We start from the raw sequence: 9891 nt of genomic DNA, 5'->3' as shown, positions 1-9891 counted from the left end.
CATTCTTTTAGTTTGCATTTGACGACCAGTGATGTAGTGAGCATTTTTCACTCATTAGCCATCTGACTTTTTAAAAGTGAATGATCCCTTTTGTCCTTTGCACACATTTAAGTGAGGGAGACTCTTGTTGCTTTGTGACAGCTCTTTGTATGTTATGAACATTAACCCCTTGTCTTCATCAACATGTATCACAGAGCTTTTCCTTGTCATTTCTTGCCTTTCATTTTGTTCAGTAGGTTTATTTTTGTTGTGGCCCAAAATATTCTTAAGATACTAAATGTCTTCATTTTGGGTTTTGTCTTTGGTATTATTCTTAGAAATACTTTCTTATAATTGTACAAATCTCTTCTGTAGGTTTTTTTTTAATCTCTAAGATGGAGATGATAATAGTACTTGTTATAGTGAGGGAAAGTTGAATTAATATGAGCAAAGAGTTGTATTTGCTGTTATTAGTACTTTTTAATATTTACATCACTATCTGTAATTTTTCTTGTGGTCATTATGACAGGAATAGAATTTGTTCTTTCCAGGTGATTCTCTGATTGTCCCAGGACAATTATTGAATTCATACCTTGCTCTTTGATTTGAAATCCCACCTGTACAAAATACTTATGTACACTAGAGTCTCTTTTTGAGCTCATGGTTTATTTCTGTCACTCTTACTTTCTTACTCCAGCTCTATACCTTACATATTGTAAAAATGTATTTAATATCTGACAGTGTGATTTTTTTGATTCTTTTCTCCCATCCCAAATTTTCTTGGCCAGTATTATGACTTTATTTTTCCTGAAGAACTCTAAAATATTTTGTTCAAGTTAAAAAAAATTAGATAAGAGTTTTCATGGGATTTTTTAGTAAGTTTTGAATCATTTTTAGGAGAATTTCCATCTTTACAAAACTACTTTTCTCCATGTGATATATTGATGTATCTACATTCACACCTCTTACTTTACCCCTAAGTACAGTCCTGTAGTTTTCTCCATGTAGAACATGGGAATTATTTTTGAGTTTATTCCAGATTACTGTTGATGTTTTTGTTAATTTTGTAAGTGAGAATTTTTTACTATTATACTTTTTAACTGTTTAAACCTACACCTAGGAAGGCAGATTCAGTTTGTAAATACTCACTTTGTAACTTGTCATTTAAAATTGTACTAAGTACTTGTTCCAGAATCCTTTCTTTTCTGTTTTTAAAAATTTGTTTCCAAGATTATCAAAATGGTCATAGCTAAGTAGTATAGGTGGGGAGACAGATGGAGAGAGGTAGTGTGGCTCATGTACAAACTGTGAGCAGTTTCATGCCTGCCTTTAGGCTGGAGAAGCCCCAGAAGAGCCCAGGTTGGACCAGGGGTGGCTTTGTATACACTTGAAAGCCAGCTTTTCTGCCTTTATGGTGAAGCCTGGTGGGCGTGGCAGGTAGATGATCAAGGTCCAATGGAGCTCCTTGGCTGCACAGAGCGCTGTGTCTGTGAGAACTGTAGACCAGTGCCATGGGAAGGGCTTGGTGACAGAAACACTGCAAGGGAGCTAGGGAGCCTGTGTGTTAAATGATTTTCCAGTCCTGGGAGTGGGAAGATCAGACTCTGCACTCAGATATGAGTTTGAATTCATCCTCTCTTGTTTACTGGCCCTCTGACTTTTGTCAATTTATATACTCTCTTTGAACTCCTGTTTTCTTGTCTCTCAAAATAGGAGAATTATGGCCTGCTGCTAGAGTGTTTGATCAGGGTAAATGATTTGTGTCTATAAGATGCCATGTACAGTCACAAGCTCAGTGAGAATTGGGCTGTCGCCTCTTCTTCTGCAACTCAGTGCTCAACAAGACATCAGGGAAAACCCAGTCCCTAATTTGTGTGTGATGCAAGTAGGAACAAAATTAATGTTTTGCTCCTTTGCTTCATTTACTTCTTTCTTCCTTTCCTTTCCCCTTTCCCCTCCACCACCAAAAGAGCTTGAGACTCTCTCAGAACACTAGATTCAAATTACTTTAAAGGTTGGCTCATCCTCATGAAATGATAGTAATATAAAAAAAATCTGTACACATCCCAGACTTGATTGTATTTGATTTACACACATGTATGCACACACACACACACACAAACAGGCTACCTCCCACTTGCTGAGGGAGAAGGACTACTTTTGCTGAGTTTTCTTTCACTGAGCATGAGAGCAAAATCTCTTATGCAGACTTTCACCTGGCTTCATGCATGGTGTTTTAAAATGGATTTCTGCTTTGTGGTCATAGAAATATTCTCCTAGTAGAAGAGACCTAGACATTCTGCTGAGATATTGGTGTCATCATATTTGAGTTGGAAAGGACTTAAGACAACACAGAGTCATAACATTTTATGGGTGAGAATCCATGATGTTGTAATTTGGACAAGAACCTGGGTCTTCTGTCATTGTGTCCATGTGGATGAAGAGGCATCTGGGTGGGGGATGGCAGGGATCCTTCTTGCTTGAGTTCCAGGTTCTTGCTAGTTTTAATTGCTCAGCTGTCTTTAGTTTATGTCCATGTGGCCTCTCATGGGAAGGTCACTCTGTCCTGATAGACTGAATTTCTAATCAGCAAAAAGCTCTGAACCCACTCATATTTCCCAGAGTTTTTCTGCTGACCTGCTGAGACTTTATATAAATGAGAGCAAAGAAACTACTGGATATAAAATCCTATTGTTATCATTTGCCCTTGAGTTCCATAGCAATGGGGTGCTGTCTCAGGCTGTCTAAGGCTAGATCTGAACAAAATAGGGTAATAGGCTGTGCTGCTGGACCCTCCACAGTCAAATGGGATTTCCACCTTAGTTTTTAGAATCAGGAAGATGAGTTCAAATCTTCCCTTTACCAGTAATTAGCTTCTTGACCTTGGGGAAGAAACTGAACTTTTTTGTGTCCAATTATCTTAATCTGTAAATAAGTTTAGTAGTTATTTTAAGGTTTTTGTTTTAGAATTGAATGAGCTAATTCCTTCATTTATACCTAAAATACTGATCGTGTGTTTGTATGCTGGTGCCTTGGTAGTTGATTACTAAGGGACTCAGCAGTGAGAATGTGGGTGGGGGACCCCTGGATCATAGAGCTTATATTCCAGGATATGCTTGTAAAAGACTGGAAGTGAAGTGGATTTTTAGTAAATATCCATTCCTTTCCTAATTCACATTGATTGTGTATATATACTAATATATGAACAATTTTTTATTGCTATTTAAATCTCTTTGTAGTATTTAAAATATGTAGCTATAACAAAAATACATGAAACAAAATGATTTGACTTTTATTTTCTTTTCAATAAGCAAAACAAAATAAAATAGGAAAGAAAAAAAAAGAGTAGTAATAATTTTATTTCCGTGGAATCAATTCCCTTGTTAGGTTTTTTGGTTGTGTTGTTAAACAGCATATAAAATTGATAGGTTGTGACTTCAGTGTTGATAGCTAGGTGAGTATACTTTCTTTTTGTGGTTGTTTTTGATGAATTATTTGCACTAGATCATAAATGATGTGCATGTTACATATTGGAAACAAGGAAACAGTGGAGACATACTACCTCCAATGCAATCATTTTGTTATCAAGTCCAAACTCGTTCTGCTTGCTGCATGACAGGCCAATAAATTGGGAGATGAGGTGTTGGAGGAAGGAATAGTGACTTTATTTGAAAAGCTGGCAGACCCAGAAGATAGCAGACTGATATCCTGGAGAACCCCCTTCCCCAAGTCAGATTTCAGTCTCCTTTTATAGTAAAATGGGGCAGGGGTGTGGTTGGTTGTTGCAAACTTCTTGCTTTATGAATTGTTTGTCCTTGGAATCCTTTGTTCTTGCAGCTGTCCATGTGGGTCAAATCATGGTGCCCCTGTAAAACCTCCATAAAAAAACCAAAGGATATTCTCTATTTTGCAACTTGCCATCTCTACACAAGTGCAGAAGAGCTAACATCCTTAAAGATCAGAGCCCAGAGAATAGGCTCTCCTGGATATTTCAGGCTAAAAGCAACTTTCTTTTACAAAAGGTGCAGACATAGCAAGTGTGAGCCTAGAAAACAGGGCACAGGTTTAAAGCCAAAGGAACAGATCTAACATGGAGTCAAATTTGTTCTTTTCTATTACAATTTCTTTTTCCACCTCATAAATAATTATAGTAAGAAACATGAGGAATTTTTTAATTTTTGCTTCTTGATTACGGATAATTTGTCCAACTACATTTTTGTGAGCAGGGCTGCTGTGCAGGCCTTGAGTCACAGCAAACTCTTGTTGGGAGTGGTCAACCCTGCAACATGTCTGATGTCCCGTGAGCATTGGTGAGAGTCCCCCTAACCAGGGGCTCTCTTCAGGAACCAGCATAAGGGCATTTACCTCTGGAGACCTCTTTTTCAGATGCAGGAAATTTTTTCAGATACTGTGATTGAAAAATCACTCCAGCTGGGGATAGTTAGGGAATAAAGGAAGAGGAAAAGGGTTTGGAGTAGAGTAGAAGAGAAGGACAGAATATCAGGGAGCCTAAGGGCTTGGCAACAGGGCGTCGGGAGAGAGAAGAGCAGAGGTGGGGAGGGGTCCGGCTCCGGTACCAGCTCCTACACCTGTCCCCGTGCCCAAGCCACACAGCTTTTAATTGGCCCAGGATGCTCTCCTGTCTGGATGTCACCCTGGGCAGAACCTTGAGAATTGAAGGTAAGTGGTGGGCAGCACTCACCCAGGGGGTGACTGAGGAATTTGGTCAAGTCCACAGTGCCTTTTCTGGTCATGTGTCTTCACTTGTCCTTTATCTTAGGATCTGAGAAGCAGGAGCCAGGAACTCAGGGAGAGATCCATGAAGACATCTGACTGTGTTAAGAGATGACAGTTACAGTGCCACGGGGAGCGAGGACACTTGCAGCAAAGTAAAATAACTGCACAACTATTGCATCAGAGCTGCAGGTGTGAGAGAGCCTAAGCCTGTCTCAGAGTGCAGGGGAGAAGCGGAAAGGAATGGTAAAATTTCCACTGACAATTGAAATTTTGTTAAATAGCCTGCTACTGTTAATTGTACCACTTGAATGTATGCAGGTGTATTTCTGTGAGCATTTAAATGTTCACTCAACCACACCAGCCCCTCTTCCCCCATCGGGGATGGGCTTTCTTAAGCACAGTGCCCCTCCTGCTTGGGTGGGCCATGCTGCAGGTCCTCGCCTGGGGCTGGGCTGCTGCAGGGCTCTGAGTCCCCGAGGCATGGCCTGTGAGACATGACAGGAACATCTCTGCTCTTGACTGAGGGCCTCCTTTTCCCCCTGCAGTGTAAGAATGCCAGTGACTCCGTTAGAAGTATGCTTCAAAGCTGTCCGTTTCCTTGCTATCCAGAAGCGGAGCCTTGAAGCTTCCGAATTTCTCCAGAATGCAGTTTACATTCACCTTCGACAGGTGAGCGTATGTCCTTTTACAAGTGGAGGAATTACTGCAGTTTTCCTGGAAATTACTCACCACTAGTCCATCTGATTTTTCTGTGCTAGGATTCAGTATGGCATGTTAAAAATTCTGGAGTCAGATCCGGAAACCCTGATGAAGAGGATTATTTATTTTATTTCTTTATATGATAGTATTTTACTTTCAAAATTCAGAGTTTACGGTTTTTACAGGAATTTTTTGGGGGGTTGGAGAAACAACTTTGCTCTTACCATCTTTGTGACCTGTTGCTATATGCCTCTCACCTGTCTTCTGTCACTTGTGAGGTGGTTCCATTTGTGACCCTGTCTGGGTTGTTCATGTTATAAAACATAAATTCTGTAAAAGTACAGTCCCTTTCACTCCGAAGACATTCCACAAATACTACTTAAATCTGGGTGTGGTTTTTAGAAGACAGAATCATTAGAACATGTATATGCAGGTTGCTAGTGCAAAATCCCCAAATCAATAGTCTAGCTCAACATCTAAAATCTTTCTTATCTATCTTGGATTTGTATGGATAAGTGAAGCAGTTTGCTAAGAACTCAAGACCAGGGTTAGAATACAGGCTGATGTAGCTCAGCAGGTCCTCCAGAGCTGACTCTGTAACAGAGGGCAGGTACCGAGGGGAGAGGGCAGGTCCTACCCTCCCTGAGCTGACAGTTTCATGGCAAAGACCTTCACTAGGTGAAGAACTTGGAGTTTCTTCTAAGAACAGTGGGTTTGAAAAGAGTCCTAAAAGCACGGGAGTGACACAATTCCATTTGTCTCAAGTAGGGGAGAGTGGCTGTGGGGCCACTTGTGAGACTCGTGAGTCCAGGTGGGCAGTGTTGGTGGCTTCCACTTGAGTGGTGGGACGGTCAGTGGGTAAAAGTGAACAGATTGAAGGCATGTTTGGATGGTAAAAAGGAAAGGATTAATGCTGTCTATGAAGGTAGGATGGAGTAAGGCCCAGGTTTCTGGGTGGATTAATGAGGTAAATGATGGTCCTGCTGTGCTCTGAGGAGGGAAATCTGCAGAGGGAGTTCTGGGGGAAAACTGATTAGTTCGGCGATGGGTAAAGTGAAAGGCTGTTCGATGTGTGGTCTGGGAGCTCAGGTGAGTGCCAGTAGTGAGTAGGGGGAGGGGAGAGAGAATTTCAAATAATTTTGTCTTGTGAACATACAAATAAGTATGAGTAATGATACACTAAACACTTCTATATTCTGGATTTAAAACCCAGTAACATTTTGCTAAAGTGACTGTAGAGGTTCTTAATTTTTTTAATAGAAATAAAAGAAAAATAGAAACAAAATAGTGGAGTTAATGAATATCTTCGAGTTGATGTGTGTCCTTGTATGTATTTTGATACCTCATCTGTTTATAAACATAATCTACAAAAAGTTAACTTGCTTAGCATAAGAGTTAAACAGAGGGACGTGTCACACACTGTTGGGGGTTGAAGCTGATCTTGGGCAGATTATGTAGCCTCTCTGTGCCTTAGTTCCATCTTCTGTGACTGCCCCCAGACTCCTCATCACAGCTGATTTCCTAGACTAGATGTTGGGAGGGAGGCTGCTGAGGGGAGTAAGAAGTGGAAACTGCTAGGAATACTGAAGAGAGAGACAAAAACAGATTAATGCCGATAAACTGAGTACAAACAACCTCAAAAGAGAAAGAATCCTGCAGAGTTTTCTGCCATTTATCGTAAGGGAAACAAAATCATGTGAACTCAAAGCTCTTGAGCATGTGAGTATTGTTTGTGGGAAGGTGTCATCAGAAAAGGGTTGAGAAAAGGCCTTTTGGTTTCCCTTAATGTTTCCAGTAAGGATGGGGAGCAGAAGCGAAAACCCTCCTGCTTCACAGTGGAAGCTGCTGTTTTGTGTGAAACTGACCAAAGGTTGGAAACCATTCATCAGTGATGCTGCCAAATGAAGAGACTTCTGGATTGGGTGGAGCACTTGCTGTGACTTCCAGGTGACCTGCTGGCTGGGGGCTGTGAGGCGGGCAGTAGGTTTGCAGGGTGACCTGGGAATAACCCCTGTCTCTGAGGCTGCTGGTCTGACTAGCAGACCTGGGCACACGCAATCCTAGTGGGGCAGCTCAGGATGTGACCTGGGACACCTGCCATGCTGAAGACGAGAAGAGGGCTCCCCTGAAGGGGTATCCCTGCAGAGAGTGGAAACGTCCTCCTGCAAGGGAGGAGGAGCCTCTGAGCAGGGGGCCTGATGCACAGGTAAGACCAGCCTGAGCATGGAGGATTGAGGGAACCGGAAGTCATACAGTGGCCGGAGCAGCCTTGTTTCTGAGAAACTGGAGGGAAAAGATGCTGAAAAGACAGGCTAATGTCAGACCCTGTTGTGGATCATGAGTAACAGGAAAGGACTGGTCAGGCAGGCACGAGAGAACCCTGTGGGCATCCCAGCTGGGGCATCACACTGGAAGGAGGAGCAGAGTTATAGACTTTGCCACTTATTAGCTGTGTGACTTTGAGCAATATCACCCCACCTCTCTCTATATATATCTTCATCTGTAAAGTGACAGAGTGACAAGCTCGTGTCATCAGAAGGCTTAGGTTTAGCTCTGATCCTCTTTGTCCAGTCCTGTCAGTGCTGCCCTGCAAGGTTCTGCAGCGGCTGCTCTTACCCTGAGATGGGAGGGCGTAGAGGGACATTGTAGCGCCCGAGGGCAGGAAGGGGTTGCTTTAAAAACAGACATGTAGCTGCCTGCAGCTCCAGACCTGCAGGCAGTTTCTTTGACGGTCGTGGAGAGGAATTTGGAGGCCTTAGTATCGTCTTAAGGCTTGCTTTCCCTTGGGGAAAGGAATTGCCTTTGCAGATTAATGTTGAAGATTTGGGCTTCTGGCAAAGCTGTTTTCAGAGATGGGTATATACGTAATATATGGGATAAAATAAAACGCTTTTATTTAATGTGTGGGACGTTGCAGCTTTTGGGAACCTCTCTGTTGGCCTGGTCTCCACGGAGGACATTAGGGGTCAGCAGAGCATGCAGGAGGGCAGGCAGCCTGCCGTGCTGCTGAGGGGGGTTTTCCCATGCATGGTGCTCTGCTGAGTTGACTCTTCTCTGAGTTTGGTTGCCAGATGAGCAGACAGCAAAATAATGAGTTCTGGTGGGATTGTATAATGACAGGAAGAAAGAGGGACCCGTAGTTTTTCAGGACTAAAACACACTTTTGGTTCCTGATCCAGTGTGTTCCATTACATAATTGATGAGTTGTGTCTATTCTGGGACTTGATTGAAATAAACTTTCAGCCTAAATGTTGAGTTATGTTTTATTTGGTGAGAGGACTTGAGCCAGGATGACAGCCTCTCAGATCACTCTGAGGGACTGCTCCCAAGAGGTAGGGGAGGAGCTAGGATACACAGGAGCTTTACAACAAAGACCAGGTAGTTGGAACAATAAAAGATTCTTGTTATCTGCAGAAAGCCAGGTATCTCAAGTTCAAGAATTTAGTGATTTTCTATGTATGGGATGAAGCAAACATTTGGGTCATTGAAATTCATTCCTTTGACAAGCACCTAGCTATCTAGGGCCAGTATCCTGTCATTTCTTATTCTGAGTCTGCTCAGAGGGCACCACTGTGAGTGGCTGAGAGGCTGGGCTGCAGGCATATATTCGCTGGGGAATGGCAGCAGCAGCTGATGACTTGGTTTCAGTATTCTTTCTTTACTGACATGGTTGCAGTATTCTCATTCACAGTGCTCCCTCTTGGTCCTAAATTCAACCAATATTTTGAGAGACATTTCATGACCAATTTTGTCCCAAGGTGCTAGGATGGCTTATTTCTAGTTCAGGTGAAGAATCTTCTGAGCTGCCATTCAAGGTGTTAGGTTTTTTATCAGGCCCTGTTGATACTAAAAGTTCTCTGGATCATCTATCTTACTAGTCTATTATGATCCAGGAAATGTTTACCCTTCATTGCTCATTCCCATACGTATAATCACACTATTACAATTATTTTATGCAGGGTTATAAGTTTTATCTATTTCTTCAAGATGTTTAGCCATCATCAATCTTGTAGGCCTAGTTACACATTGGGAATTGTAACAGACAACAATTTTATAAAATAGACAGTCTATAAGTAATACAGCTAGTAATGTTAATAAAGTCACGAGTAAGAATTTAATAGTCAAGAAGTTATATTTTTGTGTTAAAATTTTGCTTGTGTTTGTGATTGAGTTTGAGTGATCTTATGAGTAATTTCATATTTACAGTCAGGGTCAGAGCAGTTATTAATTGGCCAGGTGAGATTTCCTACCTTGTAAGATCAACAATGGCCTAAACAGAACTATAATTTCTTTTTAGAATAACGTTTCTGAGGGCTATCTTGTTAGAGCCTTGGAGTAGGGAAACCCACCAAGGTAACACAGAAGTTCTAGACCTAGGTAATTTACTATAAACTTAACAATTGGAGTAGTTCATAAACAAAGGTAGGAGAAATTATCAAAATAATTGGTATACAGGCCTGGTCCAGTGTCTTGGGT

Source organism: Vicugna pacos, chromosome 35 (genome assembly GCF_048564905.1).
Source record: "Vicugna pacos chromosome 35, VicPac4, whole genome shotgun sequence".
Lineage (NCBI taxonomy): Eukaryota > Metazoa > Chordata > Mammalia > Artiodactyla > Camelidae > Vicugna > Vicugna pacos.
Note: the sequence above shows the minus strand (reverse complement) of the source record.